This window comes from Panthera leo, chromosome B1 (genome assembly GCF_018350215.1).
Source record: "Panthera leo isolate Ple1 chromosome B1, P.leo_Ple1_pat1.1, whole genome shotgun sequence".
Classification (NCBI taxonomy): Eukaryota; Metazoa; Chordata; class Mammalia; order Carnivora; family Felidae; genus Panthera; species Panthera leo.
The window spans coordinates 147,454,734-147,470,749 of record NC_056682.1 but is presented as its reverse complement, the minus strand read 5'-3'; the positions used below and the strand labels follow the sequence as shown (position 1 = coordinate 147,470,749).

At 37.1% G+C, this 16,016-nt stretch overlaps 1 protein-coding gene across 1 annotated transcript in view; it reads left to right on the top strand.

The window, feature by feature from the left end:
- Positions 1-16,016, top strand: part of SLC4A4 (solute carrier family 4 member 4) — a 350,038-nt gene that overhangs the window by 115,184 nt on the left and 218,838 nt on the right. The gene's annotated exons all lie outside the window — the stretch shown is intronic.

The window sequence follows — 16,016 nt, the reverse complement described above, 5'->3', positions numbered from 1 at the left end:
GTATGCTTTTGAGGGAAGGTAACCTTACCACAGATGTAAGGAGATGAACGGCAGGAAGCTACATTCTCAAGGTGTGTGCGGCCAAGAAAACAAAGATACTGAGCTGCCAAGAGCAGTCAACTTGAGTAGGTTTTATGACTACTAATCACAACTTTAAAAATGTCTTCATTGTGGTAAGAACTGCTGAATACCCTCCCTCCTTCACTTCATCGACTATGACATTGCTCTAAACAGCTTTCTATAATACACATCTGGTCTTGCCACTTCCTGCTTGAGGCTTTCAACACTTCCCTATTGGTACTATAGGATAAAGTCTAAACGCCTTATCAAAGCATATAGGGCCATTCACAATTTATCTCATACCTATTTTTATAGTCTCCTCTCTCTTCTCATGCTTTGTGTTCCAGCCACATTGAACTGTAGACTCTCAGAGTGCTTTAAGGAAGAAAACAACATTATAGCCCCTATAACATCTGTTATAGCCCCTAGCATAGTGCCTAGTAGGGGCTCAGTACACAGTAGGTGCTTAGTAAGTGTTTTTGAGATGAATGAATAAATCAAAAGCACTTAACACAATTACTATAATTATCTGTTTACATGCGGGTTTTTCCATTCCGGGATATGAGCCCACGCAGAGCACTCTAGTGCGTGCACATCATAGATACCTATTACAAATTTGTGAATGAACCAATAGCCTGATAGGATCACAGACTGCAGGTACTTTGCATATTCTTAGTCAACCCTTAGTTATGCTACTGAAGGGAGAATGGATAAGCCAAATATATTGAATAATAATGGGTTTGATTTTTTTGGAATTTATAAAATTATCAAGCCAAACAATGACTATCTAAATCTTGAGAGACTGGAAATTTGGCTGACTTTTTAGGTTCCTCCCTTTCCCAAGGAATTCTTTGCTTTTCTCTGTATTCTGTATTCAGTAGCATCAAACTTAAGACTCGTGTAAATACCATAGATTTAGGCAGAGCTGGCCTGTCGCAAATCACCGTTAATAGTTCACAGCTCACCAAGGCCGAGAAGTTGAGCTGTTTAAGGACTTTGGCTTGATCCGGGTTTCCTGGGAAAACAAAAATAGATAAGAGATATTGAATGTCATTATGTTACTTTATCATGATTAGTTTGGTTATGACTATGGTTTGTCAGTTAGGTCATTGTCACGTGTCGAGCCATTGCAGAGCTGACTGCCGGCAATGACTTAGACCTTTAATAGAGGCGGAGAAGACTTCCTTCTCAGACTGGGCGCCAGGTGCTCCCCGGGTTGGGTGGTGTGAAGTGCAGGAGAAACATGTGATATTTACCTGAAACATCACTGTTGCTTGGATTTTTGCAAAGAAATATTTTTATAATAAAACCAACAGAAGTATTATTTTTAAATGTGAAATCCATGAGAGTCTTTAAAGGTTAAAGACAGCATGGAGACTTACAGAGACATTTTGAGGCTGGGGGGATGTCTCAGCTCTCCCCTCTGGTTAAAGTTTTGAAGAACATGCCCATTAGACTAAAGGTTGGTTTGTATCTTGAAAGATTTAATGACCGTAGCATAGGCATTTTAAACTTCAGGAATACATTTGATGACAAAGTCCTTGAAAGTCTTAATTTTTGACTTCATCATTGAGGACTCTGAAGTTCTCTCTCACCTGCTTCTTGAGCATAAAAGGCAGAAGTACAGTCTGTAGCTTTACTTTGTTGCATGAGAAACTAGTTTGGAACCAAAGCTTTGGAGAGAGATGCTTTCCTGTTTTTGACAACAAGTCAAATCATGAACTGCTTTATTTAGAGCCAGTTGGAGGTAGCATACTGCTGGCAATTCCAGAGCATTTAAAAAACAAAAGTTACGGTTATTAATTTTTGAAGCCACAAAAGCATGAATCAACGTTATAGCAGTGTCAGTATCTCAGTAGGAACTGGTTTCAGCTGAACTGTGGCAACAAAATAAATGTTTGCAGATTGTTTTGACAGAATGTCATCTACTGGGCTTCATTCAATTTATTCTCCAACAGCCTTACTTCTGAAACAGAGTGGCTGCACTTGAAGTAGAGAAGAAAATCCTCCCTCTGAACCTTTCTGGACCTTAGCAAATAACTCTGCAAGCATTTGTAATGTAGATCTGCAAATGTTTTCAATAGGAACCAAATATGTTGCTAAGAGATGTGCCTGTAAACATCTGTTTGACATATTTTACCATGGCAGAGATTAGGGAAATGGACCCATAAAGCAAAGTGGTCAGCTGGTCACCATGGTGGTATAGACCATTTTAAAACACAAGTCACATGTGTTTTTAAAGCTCTCTAAACAGGGCTGTAAAGTGGAAAGGTATTTTTTCAGCTAATGTCCTGAATTATTCTAAGCATTTATTGACCCTTGACAGTCTTAAAATTGTTATGTTCCTTAGCCAGTTTTTATGGGATACTTTTTTTTTAACTTCTAAGATTTTTTGAGGTTGTGTGTATGCACTGTTAGTTGATTTTATTCTTATTTTTCAGTGTACACCCATCATTCAAACTTAGGCCCATGCAAACCCTAGGGTAGTTTTATTCCTGGAATGAATGTTTTTCTTCAAAAAAAATTTTTTTTACATTTATTTGTTTTTGATAGAATGAGACAGAGCACAAGCAGGGTAGGGGCAGAGAGAGAGGGAGACACAGAATCGGAAGCAGGCTCCAGGCTCTGAGTTGTCAGCACAGAGTCCGATGCAGGGCTTGAACTCACAAAATGCGAGATCACGACCTGATCTGAAGTCGGACATTTAACCAACTGAGCCACCCAGGCGCCCCCATGAATGTTGTTTTTTTTTTTTTTTTTTTTTTTAAATATGTCTTGAAAGTTGTTTGATGAGCTCGAAGAAAATACTTTTCCAAAGCAGTTGCCACAAAACTCATTTTACACAAAACTCTGCTTGTGTTTGTCTGCAGTTCATCTGACTCTTAAACAGATCTGTAACTTCCAAAGTTAAAACTGACAAGTTTATAGGCAAAGTTGTTTGAGCTCTGGAATGGATTTAGACAGCTCTTAAAGCCATTTAGAATCAGAGGAAAATAAATTAAAAGAAATAGAATGGATGGCTTGTTGAAAAGTAAAGGAATAATAGCTCCATCCCAAGCTTAATGTAGGAACATTTTAACACTCATTGGAAGGCATTTGGTAATATAGAGTGCTTGGTGGGGTGCCTGGGTGGCTCAGTCGGTTAAGCGTAGGACTTCAGCTCAGGTCATGATCTTGCGGTTAGTGAGTTCGAGCCCCGCGTCGGGCTCTGTGCTGACAGGTCAGAGCCTGGAGTCTGCTTCCGATTCTGTGTCTCCTTCTCTCTCTGCCCACGCTCTGTCTCTTAATAAGAAATAAACATTAAACATATATATGCATATATATATATATATATATATATATATATATTTATATATATAGTGCTTGGTTACTTTACAGAAAAGAAAAATAAAGGTTGTTATCAAGATTTTAACATCACTCACTTTCAAGGAGTTCAAATGACCAGATATGTTTTTGAGATATGGAGCATGGGCTGTGAAGGGTGCCCTGTGTTTTAAAATACAGTAGAAATAGAATTTGAAGGGGGGAGGCATGCTATAGTAAAAAGAGTGTGGACTTTAGGGTCAGCCAAATCTATACCTACATTTTAAGTCTAGATCCCCCAATTACTATATTTGTACTTTGGGTAATATATGTAACTTCCTAGAATGTATTTCATTTGAATATAGACATAATAATCCTTAGGTTATAGGAGTATATGGAGTGTATAGGAGTGTATAGAAAGTGTTTTCTTTCTTTCTTTCTTTCTTTCTTTCTTTCTTTCTTTCTTTGCTTCTTTTTTTCTTTGCTTCCTTCTTTCTTTGCTTGCTTCTTTCTTTTCTTTCTTTCTTTCTTTCTTTCTTTCTTTCTTTCTTTCTTTCTTTCTTATTGAGGGAGAAAGAGAGAGCATGAGTGAGGGAGAGGGTGAGAGAGAGAGAGAGAGAGAGAGAGAGAGAGAGAGAGAGAATGAATCTTAAGTGTCAGCGTGGAGCGGTACTTGGTGGTTGATCCCATGAGCCTGGGATTATGGCCTGAGCCTAAATCAAGAGTTGGACACTCAAATGACTGAACCACCCAGGCGCCCCTAGAAGTATTTCTTAGAAGAGATAATATATGTTCCCAGTAGGTGCTATTTACTGATGGATGTCCTCATTAAGTAGTATTTCCGATCAAGTGCCCTAACTAACGCAAATATTACAGTTTAAACTGCTTGGCCACAAAAAATAGAAAGCAAGCTGAAGACTTCTCAGTAAACCCCATATTAGTAACTAACTTTTGAAGAAACTTGCAAGTGGCGGTCAGTTGACAGAATAATGAAATACTGTGATAATGGATGATAGCAGTTTAAGCTTTGGAAGAAAAGTCTGCAGGGGGTTGTGCAGCCCAGTTTGCTTATATGTGATTATATCCCAAATAAGATTGTAAGCCAAGCGATTGTTCTCAAAGTCTTTGATCATTGAAAATAGGACAAGATTCAGGATAGAAAAGAAACTCATTTATGAAGTGAACTTGATTTCAGCATGTGAAAGGACACATTTTTTTTGACTCAACTCAGCACATTCTAATTTCAGAGGCAAATTAACCCATTGTTATTCATGGTGAGACATACCATACAAACATTTCAGAAATATATTGATTGTAGTTGATGTTTCTGAAGTGAAACCTTGGACATAGCCATCTATATGACTCAGATGAACCACTCTGTAGGAGAATATTTAATGTCTAAAGAATCCAATTTTTAATGTTCAGGGCCTATTTTTTTTTAAGTTTATTTATTTATTTTGAGAGAGAGAGAGAACACGAGCAGGGTGGGGAGCAGAGAGAGAGAAGGAGAGTGAAAGAATCCCAAGCAGACTCCTCCCTGTCAGGGCAGAGCCTGACTTGGGGCTCGAACTCACAAACCATGAGATCATGACCTGAGAGGAGATCAAGAGTTGGATGCTTAACCAACTGAGCCACCCCATTGCCTTGGACCTATTTTATATTAGTGGCCAGGAAAAAAATAATTAGGAATTGAGTTTTAGAATTCTTTTTAGGGTATTTATTTAGCTGAGATTACAAATAACTACTTGGTGGCATTTTTGGGTGTGATTTAAAGTAGGATTAGATGAATATAACATTATAAGAACTGGGCATTGGCCAGTTTTCTTTTTCGTTTTCTTTTTTGAGTATACAAGGCAGAAGTTCAGAGTTTATTTAATAACTATAATTTATTTTTATGTAAACCAACAATGGAATCTGTAAAAATATTTGGGTTCTTATTTTGAAAAATTAAGACTCTTTTTAGAAGCATGGTTAAGGACTGATTTACACATTTTATTTTAACATGAATTTTGTTCTACTGTAATAGAGAATCACACTTCCTAAAATCTGTCTAGGCAAGAGTAGACACTGGGTGAGCATATTTTAGGGTGTAACAGTCTTAATGTGTATGTATTTTGCATGCAGCTCAGAGATAACCAATATTGTTAAATATTTATTGAGTATCTCTTGGGTTGCTGATTGTGTATTTGTTTTGAAGACAGATACTATTGAAGAGACAAAGTAAATGATTGTCAGTATGACTTGTGCTCTATATAAATTTCTCACATTCATCATAGTAAGTCACCCTTGTACTTAGCTTAGTTCTTTTCACTGCATGTTCTTTTTATCTGTGAACCATCATGCATACCTTTCCCTTTCTGTCTTTGGAAATCCCCGTCCTTATTCACATGCTTTTTTCTTCTTTCAGTGAAGTCTCAGCTTTTTTTGTTTTTAATTTTATGTTTGTTATTTTACAGAGAATGAGACAGAGCGTTGAGTGGGGGAGGGGCAGAGAGAGAGGGAGACGCAGAATCTGAAGCAGGCTCCAGGCTCTGAGTTGTTAGCACAGAGCCCGACATGGGACTCGACCTCATGGACCTTGAGATAATGATCTGAGCTGAGCTTAAGTAGGATGCTTAATTGACTGAGCCACCCAGGTGCCCCAACAACTACCAGGTCTCAGCTTTTTAATCATCTTAAATGCTTCGTGCTTACTCCCATCTTTGGAGTTGGTTATGTGCCTTTACCAACTTTAGGTCACTGTCACTGAGGTTTATTTTTGTTCCATAGTTGATAATAAATTCATTGAAAAAGGAAGAGTAAACATGTCCATTCATTTTACAGCTCCTTTATGTGGCCAGTGTCTAAATACTCCTAGTTAGTACTTTGACTAAATCTTTGACTAAATAATAGGGGAAACAAAGAGTAAGACTATTGCTAAGGATTATCCCTCCAAAAATGCCAAATTCAGCTTTTTCAATCTTTGCATTTGAAAATTTGTTGTTCTGTTTCTCAAAGGAAAGATGAGATCAAAAGTGACGGAATGAATAGTACATTAGCAGATCATTTAATATAATGGCACTGTCTTGTATTTCCGAGTATTTTTGTAAAGCAGAAGAGCAAAATTCAGTTCCACTATCCATGGATGTGTCTTGTAATCTCTTCAGTCTTCCGGTTGTTATTATTTGTCAGCCAGATGGGAAAGCTGTCAGAGGGTAAAGGCGGATTTGATCAGATGGAATTCGAGCTGAGCACAGAATCTAGGTCTTACAATTCTGATTCTAGAATTGAATCACTCATGATGAAACATGACTCCATCCATGATTACTGTTTATTTAGGGTCATGTTGTCTCAAGAAGTAAATTCCTGTGATATCACTAGACAGGAGAGCATGTACAGAACCCCATCTGATCAATGAATGCTCCCTAAGCTATAAAGATCCATTTCCCCTGAAGTTTTGAGAACCAGCTGCTACAGACACTTTACTGATCACTTGAGGGAATTTTGCCAACATATCAGCAAGGCTTAGAGGGTCTTTAGAATCTTATTGATAAGAATCCTTCCTAAAATTTATTGAGAACACTTCCCCATCATGCCCCCAAACAACAGTACTTCTTAAGTTCATTTTCACATTATTAGACAACTTTAGTATTTATATTTAATATTTGCCTTGACCTTTAGATCCTACTGACTTGGTAACTTGACCATGATTCTTCCTTCTGGTCCCTTTAGGTTTGCTGTTTATATTTGGTGGCTTTGGCATGTGTACTTTGGCTTTCTCTTATGGATTTTGGCTTTTCTTGCCTTGCAGGCCCTGAGTACCTTCTATTGCCTTGCTAGAAGTTTCCTGTCTCATTCTTCATAACCAAATCCCAGTGATCCCCGTTTGCTAGCAGCTTTTTCCCACATAAGGAAGGCAGCAGAGGGATTTGGACAGTTTTCAGATGAATGTCTAATCTCTGCTTTAGAAGGATACTAAAGCATTTTATAAGCAGAGTTCTAGGAAAGACAGATTTCAGCTTATATAGTTCTTAAAGAGTGTGATAAATTGACAAATGTTATTTCTAAACCAGATTAAGCTAATTTGTGATTGATCTAAAAAAAGAGTTGTCTGGGAAGGCAAAGGAACTCTTAAGTTTTATGATTGATATTTAATTAATTGGAAATTCTACACCCAGTTAAGGAATAGCTATACCTTACACAGTCCACCATAAGCTTTAGAAGTGACAAAGTTCTTTGCCTGTTCTTTCTGAACAGGAAGCTGTTAATAATGAATCTCTTTTGAAGTGGCTCTCATTTACTTCCCTGATGAACTGAGGTTATCTTTAGATGACTCAAAGTGTTATGCACAGGTTTTTTTTTTTTTTTTAATAAAGGATAAAGAAATGTTGGATGGGAAAATTATAGTAAAACTTCAACTATAAATCGCATTGAAGAGGGTGATTCCCTTACTTTTATTGATATTACTCTGTGAAGTATGGAGATTGTTCATAGCACACCTTCAGAGGAAATCAGAGACCCTAACCAGCCCACATACACACTCTGATCTGTGTTGGTCATCAGCTTTGTGTGGTTTAGCTATGTGGGTAGTTGAAAAGGAAGTTCACTGATCTAACAAATGATGTTCCTCTATTCTAAAATACAGTTCTAGAAACTAATCTGATTCCATTTTATTATTTACTGAAAATGGATTTAACAAATGCCTGTTGATATTTTGGAAAAGTACTTAATGAAATAGCATGAAAACTTAGTTGTTTATGTTCATTAGGCTCTTGTTATTCCTGTGCCATTTTTGAAGTAGTTCAACTCAAGTTTTACAAGTAGGCTTCTAGATTCTGGTGTAGTTTTGAGGTCATTGCTGGCTAATGGACGTATGTGTTGCTGGTTGGCTTTCCTAATGCAGTCTTTCGGGCAGATAAAACAAGGTAAATGAAGAATTATGTTGTCTGAGAACACTAAAACTATAAATGTCAAGTGGATAGTGTTGGGGGACCTGTTAAATAATTTTTTTCTTCACTGAGAATGTAATTAAGAGAGATTGGGGCTCACTGCCACTAATTTTGGATCCTCAGCCCAGAGCAGACTTGTATAAAGCAGAAATGCTCATTGGAGAATCTTATTGACATTTCTGTATTATGTTCAGAGTTCTGTCAGAATCCTTAGACCATTGATATATCTATGAGAAATGTGACCATTTTTTCTTTAGAAAGAACCAGGGCCTATGTAAGGTTTCCTTGATTGCTGCATTCCCCGCTCTCCCCTTTTAAAATGGGATTTTATTTTGAATCACATTTTCTCAATATTGCTATCCAGGAAAGATGGGTAGAATTTTTTGGCAATGTAGGGGTGAAGTCAGAAATTCTGAAGATTCTTTAAAGCTTGGTGCCTTTATCCTTTTATGCATTTTGAAAGACAGTCTGCAGGAGGGGAGGATGTCTTCTTGGCTTGTGGAGGCCTCTAATGGCAGCATTAGCGTGGTGGTTGTGACACTAATTTTGGAACAATAAATTTAGCTACTTTGTATAGAAAGTAGCTGCACTTGAGCAAATCTGTAGAGTTTATTTTGGGAATCTTGAAGATTTCCTAATGTTGATGAAAATTGAGTCTGACTTTAGAAACCTCAGGGTATAAATTGTGCTGATAATTGTTCTGAGTTGAACCTGGAGAAACTGCTGATGTGTTCACTCTTAAGCGGAGTGATTCATCATGTAAACCTTATCGTGGACAGTTCTGGCAGAGCAAAGAGAAGTGGAGGAGTAGGGAGTAAGAAATTAAAGGAAAATGGAGATGAGAGCTGTGACATGCATTAGGAACTTTTAGGAAGAGGTTATTGGGTGGCCATATTCTTTACCATCTTAATTAATGGGTGAGTTACTATGTACAGAAAGCATCTTACCTTCCCGTGCCACCTGCGTGAAGCCCCTCTCCTCATCCCCATTCTTCTGTGTCCATGGGATTATTTTTAGATAAGTATGGCTGCTAGCTTTCAGAACCATGGCCAGTCCTGTTACATGGTTCAGAATTGGCTGTTGGAATCTGTAGGCCGCAATAAAGGCATTGCTGGCACGTTGTGTTTGTTTTGGACATTTAAGAAAGATAATCGAGATTCTGCAGTTTCAAGTATGGTAGAGAAGTGTTTGGCTCTAATTTGACATGACTGTCCTCAAGTTAGCAATTAAAGATACCTTAATTGGTTTATTTGCCTTATAATAATGACATTAATGTTAATTTTAGAAAATTTGTTAATTACACAGAAGCAAAATGAGTAAAACAAGAATCCTCTATAATCCCATCATCTAGGGATAATAATTGTTGACATTTGGTGTATATTGTTCTGGTGTTTTTTTTCTGTATGCACTATATAAAACAGTAAGCCTTTGGGTTGAGAGTGCTAGAAACCCAATTATAACCGGGATAGACAGGCAAGAATTTATTAAGAATTTATTGATTGACTGAAAGAAAGTCTGGGTATAGCCAGGTCTTTGGGGAAAATGATTTGATCTGAACAAAAGACTAGAAAAAAAGCTAAACACAAGAGCCAGAAGTTCATTTTTATTCAGATCCATAAGGCATTAGGTAACTTGTAATTTTAATACCTTGGTTGGTAAACGTGGGTAGATGCACGTGGTCATAGGAATTCCTCTTCCTGACTTGAGTACGTCCTTTTCTCTTCTTCTGGAAATTTCCTGATATATGGTGGGTGTCAAAAGATAATTTAGGACTCAAGCAGGGGCAGAACAACATCCTGAACTCTGTACTGACTTACCAAATCCTTATCGTCTTGTCTGTCATGGTATTTCATCTAGACTTCTTGGTCACCTGCCTTTTTTTTTTTTTTAACCACTATGTTGCTTTGGTGCCTCAGGGATCACATCCTGGGGGACTTTGGGAACTGAATTCCTTGGCAGGGTATTGACATTGCCACACTGGTGCCCTGGCGACAGTGTCTTTAATGTGGTACCTTTCCAGGTGCTTTTGCAGACAGAGGACATCAACGGTGGGGCGGGAGCCAAAAGTAGTATGTGTGAAATATCCCTTGCAGACCCAACAAATACTTGGCAGGTGGATTTATTAGTGGGCATGCATTCTTGTAATATGCAGCTGGGGCAGAGTCAATGAAATTGGTTTCTCTGAGCCTGTCTTCCCCCAAAAGGCTCATGAATACCATGCAAACTTGGCTTAAATGAAATAAGGAAAATGATATTGTGGAAAAGATATTGTGGAAAGAAACACCCAGAAACAAGTCAAAAAGTTGAGTTTCACCATTAGTTAGTTTAGTTATTATATTAATCCATGACAGCTGCCATAATAAAATGCCACAGACTGGATGGCTTAAACAATAGGAACTTATTTCTCACACTTCTAGAGGCTGAAAGTACAAGATCAAGGTGCTAGGTGATTTGGTTCCCTGATGAAGTACCTGGCTTGTGGGTGGCAGCCTTATCACTGTGTCCTCACAGGGTAGAAAAAGGAAGCAAGGTCTCTGGTATCTCTTCGTATAAGAGAACTAATCCCATCATGAGGGCTCCACCCTCATAACCTCCTCTAAACCTAGTTACCTCCCAAAGCCCCATTTCCAAATTCTATCATAATGGGGATTAGGATTTCAGTCCATAAATTTTGGGGGACACAATTCGGTCCATAACAGTTACTTGGTTTAGGTCACTTTTGAGGCTGCCAAAACCCCAAAATGACTGATTTGAATTTTATGTTTTTCTGGTAGAGATTCTTGAAATATTGAAATAATATTAATAATATAATTAATATAATTGGAATAGTTAAAAGACTTGGCAGACCAAAAAGTCTGGAATTTCATACATAAAATTTATTTGACTGCTAAGACCATCACTGAGACTAATTCTTTGTAAATGGCTTAGCACTACATTTAACACTACTGACAGGGAGCCTAGTTCTCATTTTTTCCAACCCACTCTGTTGGCAGAAATTATAAAGGAGGAAGACAGGATAAGTTGGGGGATGTATGAGCTACCACCTTTTTGTCCTAAAGAATTTTGGGTATCTTATATTTATGACTTGGGTCGTGATAACATTTTGTAATGTAAACTCTAGGTAAGTTATTTTTCTCAATATTTTGAAAAAGAAAGGCTAAGGACACATCTGTTTTCCAAAAATGTCTCAGCAAACTCTAGTTCTTAATCGCCTTTTGCTAGCTGAAATGGAACTTACTCTGCTTCTAAATCACATAGTTTGGTAGCGTTCTGAAATCCAGGCTCCTCGCACCATTGACTTTCTATAGCTGAATAATAATGTCATGGCACATTAAGGATAATTGTGATAATTGACAGTTTTTCATGTGTGGGAGTTTATTAATACATGGATACCTAAGTATTTAAAAAAATTATTCATCTCAATAAATGCTATTTGGCTGTTTCAATTTCTTAGCTAATTTGAAACAGAAAAAGTAACCATCTAATTTACCTGTCTAGAGCCTGCCAGCATGTAAATCAATAGTCATTTTCTGGATTTATTGGGGTGGAGGTATGTGAAGGCATGGAGAAAGTCTAGATGCCTTGTATAGATCACTCCAAGAAAACCTGGATTCTATAAAAAACAGGTTCTTCAATGCAATTAATTTGAAGATGCTAATATGTGGATGGCTTATATGAATTAGTTCCACTCTGACCTGTTAAAATGGAATCACAGACATATATATCAGGACACTTTTGGTTGCAAGTGACCAAAAAAAATGGTCTCAGATTACTTTAAGGTAAAAGGGAGTTGTCCTGTAAGATTGAAAAGTACCTGTCTTTAGGCATGGCTGAATCTAGGTGCTTAAATAATGGCACCAGTAACCTGTCTCTGCCTTGGTTCTGAGTTCTTCCATGTTTATTTTATTCTCAGGCAGACTCTTCCCTTAGAGTTGCAAGATGGTCATCCCCACTCAAAGTGTTTATTGCCATTATAGGCACCTTAGCATAAAGTGAAAATTTATTTCCTGGAAATTCCAACAAAAGGCTGCCACTTATTTACTCTGATTGTCCTGGATTAGGTAAAGTGTCCAGTCAAAAATTAATTGCTGTGGCTAAGATTTGTGACATTCTCATTCTCCAGACCTGGGTCACAGGGAGTGATTCATCCTCATTGAACTTCTAAGTATAAAAATGGTTTTTCAAAGGCAAGTGGGATGCTGTTATCAGAAAAAGAGATTAGGGGTACTGAATGGGCAAAAGTAACCGATAGCCACTACAATGCATGTGTGTATTTTAAAGATTTATTTGTATATGTAGCTTTAGTTAGCGATTTCTCAGTTCTTACAGTTAGGGATGTGAAATTGAAGTTTGAGAATTTTATATATACATTTAAGTGTATTTTTAGATTATTACTATGGTCTAATAATTAGATAAATTGTGGAAGTTTTAGCAGCGTGGTGTTGACCTACAAACTTTTAACTCTGAATGGAGAGAAATATAATATGATAATTATGTAAGCCAGTTGGTGATAGCACATTGATAACTCAAAGAAATAAAAATTAATTTCTTTTTATTACTTTGGTTTGAGAGCTAAGACTTTACCAGATGGTGAATTTTGCCAAGGAGAAAATACAAAATCAATAGGTCTTCATTTAACCCGCAGAAGGGAATTTGCATGTAAACTTGTCATGCTCAGTATGAATTGTTCATTATCATCATTATTTCTATTAAAAAAATTTTTTTTGGTAGCCTGTAGGGTGGCCACAGTGGGATGTTTTCCAGACCAAAAACAAAAGGGCACATTCACAAACTGCCTTTTGGTGGATAATGAACCAAATGTTCAGTTAATTTACTTTAGGACTATTTCATATGCCATTATGATTTCTGCCTCTTCTGAAATTCAGTATATTTACTATCTGTACTGTTCATGTAGCACTTTTTTAAGAAAATGAGATCATCTTTTAGAGAATAGTGGCTAAAAAGTGGGCTTGGAAATAACACAGGCGGGGTTGAGGTTATATCACTTACTAGTTGTGTGATCTTGGGGAAGTCCCTTAGTCTCTTAAATACTCAGTTTCCCTGCCTGTAATATGAGTAATACAAGATACTGATAACAGCAGATAATTCATATTTTTGTGTAAAATAAAAGAGATAATAACTGAAGGACACTTAACACAGTGGCTGGTACAATTTAACCATTCAAAAATGTTAGTAACTGCATATTACATTCTTTTTTTTTTTTAATTTTTTAAATTTTTTAAAATGTTTATTTATTTTTGAGACAGAGAGAGACAGACCATGAACGGGGGAGGAGCAGAGAGAGAGAGGGAGACACAGAATCCGAAGCAGGCTCCAGGCTCTGAGCTGTCAGCACAGAACCCAACGTGGGGCTCGAACTCACGGACCATGAGATCGTGACCTGAGCCGAAGTCAGACGCTTAACCGACTGAGCCACCCAGGGGCCCCTGCATATTACATTCTTAATGATAGCATTTTCCCCATCGTTCCCCAAGGTTAGGGACCTTATCTCAAAAATATTTTGTATACTCTCAACAAATAACATAGTGTCTCATACACTAAAAATTAATAAATATTAAGTTATCAAATGAGAATGTAAAACTATATTTTAATTATTGCTAAGCCTCAGGGAAGCAGAGGAAAGGAGCAAAGAAAGAAAGTGTTTTTTTTTTGTCAGAAACTGGGGCAGAATATATATTGTTTATTCTTCCATTCATTTTCTTATTCATATATCCATTCTCTCTCTCTCTCTCTCTCTCTCTCTCTCTCTCTCTCTCTCTCTCTCTTTTTGTATAACTTGACTGTGCACAAGGTGGGCACCAAGAATAGCTTAGGTGAGTGAAGAAGCAGGTGGTTGGCTTGGTAGAGGTGCAAAGACCAAGTACAGCAATGGATAACACACAAAGTGGTGGATAGTAAATATCTTAATAGAAGTGCAGATTAAATGTTGTGGTCCCTCAGGGTAGGAAGAGATTACATCTACCAGAGGAAAATAGCTTGGTCGAAGTGTTCATTCTTTTATTTGCAGCTTACTCAGTAGGAAACGGTGACTGTATTTTGGTCCCTGTGCAAGCTACCGCAAAGATGGATTAAGGGGAGGGTGGAAGAAGGACAGCTTCTAAAACTGAGGTATTTTCCATGTCAGAGCTCTTAATGGAGGCTTCCTTTTGCAGATGGTTATGTCTTCATGTACTTGAAAATGTCCAGGGTTTATTCATCCATATCTAACTCATTAATATTTCAAGTGATGATTAAGTACGTGGAACTGTGTTGGTCTTTAAGGAAAGTACATAGACAAAACTCTGTCTTCCAGGAGCTTGGTGATTAGTTTTGAGAGAGGTCACATCAACAAAAGTTTGGTAATAATGGCCAGGATATATATTTGTTGGTGCCCAAATGATAATTCAGGCAAAGTGTTATTATGGTTTGAATAAAGGAGAGATTCATGTTTCTGTGAATGGTTAATGTAAGTTATTAGAAAAGATAGAATTTTCAGCTGGGCCTTGGAAATTGAGTCAGAGTTAGATAGAGAGGAGAGAAAAGACTATAAATAGGCAGGAAAAATGAAAAAAAAGATCTGAAGATGAGCAGGTATATTCTTTTCTCCCTTCCTTCCTTCCTTCCTTCCTTCCTTCCTTCCTTCCTTCCTTCCTTCCATTGTTTCTTTACTGATCAACAGCTGGGCTGCTTCCAAGCTAAAAAAAAAAAAATGGTGCCACAAATACTCTTGGGTCCATCTCTTTGTTCAAGATTAATTTCTAGAAGCAGAAGTTCTGGCTCCAAACCCAGAATATTTTGATTTTTAATTGATATTGCTAACTTACACTCTAAAAAGTTTATGTAAGTTTACAAGGAAGAAAAGGCTATTTCTTTGGGTATCTAACAATTAAAGTCTTTGCTAACATGATGGATAAAACATGTTTTAATTTTAATTTGATAATTTTGTGAAGTTTAGTTTCTAATTACTAATTTTGGTTGCTAGCATTATCCATTTTCACTTCATTATGCCTTTGAATTTTTAATTTTAGCCATATGTCTGTTATTATTCTTTTTTTGTGAAGAGAAGCCTGTTCTGTATTGCAGTGTCTCATGGAATCTCACCCAAGATCAGAAACAGAGTTTTTAGATATCTCAGACCTTATCTTTTAACCTTCAAAGGATGGTCTCCTACCTGCTTCTTCACTATCCATATGTATTATACTGGAGTTCTCAACTCACTGATTTCCTATTTGAGCGAACAGAACTTTTTTTCAGAAGTGTGATATACATAGAGTAATTCATGTCCCTACTTTGATCTAATTTTCTGTTAATATCTGAGTTCTAGCTCTTCTATGTATAATTTATTTCAGACTTTTTCACAGATCTGTCTTGCTCCTATCTTTAAAGGTCGTGGTTTCAACCCATGCTATCTGGGGATTCTCCCACTTTGGTGTCTTGGTAGATGTGCTACCCCTAGGCAGGTGCTCATCCTTGATGAGTATTCAGACTGATAATGAGAAAAGTTCCACAAATGGTATTTGACATAATCTAGTTAAGATTAATCTTAATTATAGTCTAGTTAAGATTAAGATTAATAAATAAAACACATTGCTTAGAAATAATTATCCAGTTAAAGATGATGTTGTGTATATATATAATGGAGTGTTACTCGGCAATCAAAAAGAATGAAATCTTGCCATTTGTAATTACATGGATGGAAAGAGAGGGTATTATGCTAAGCGAAAT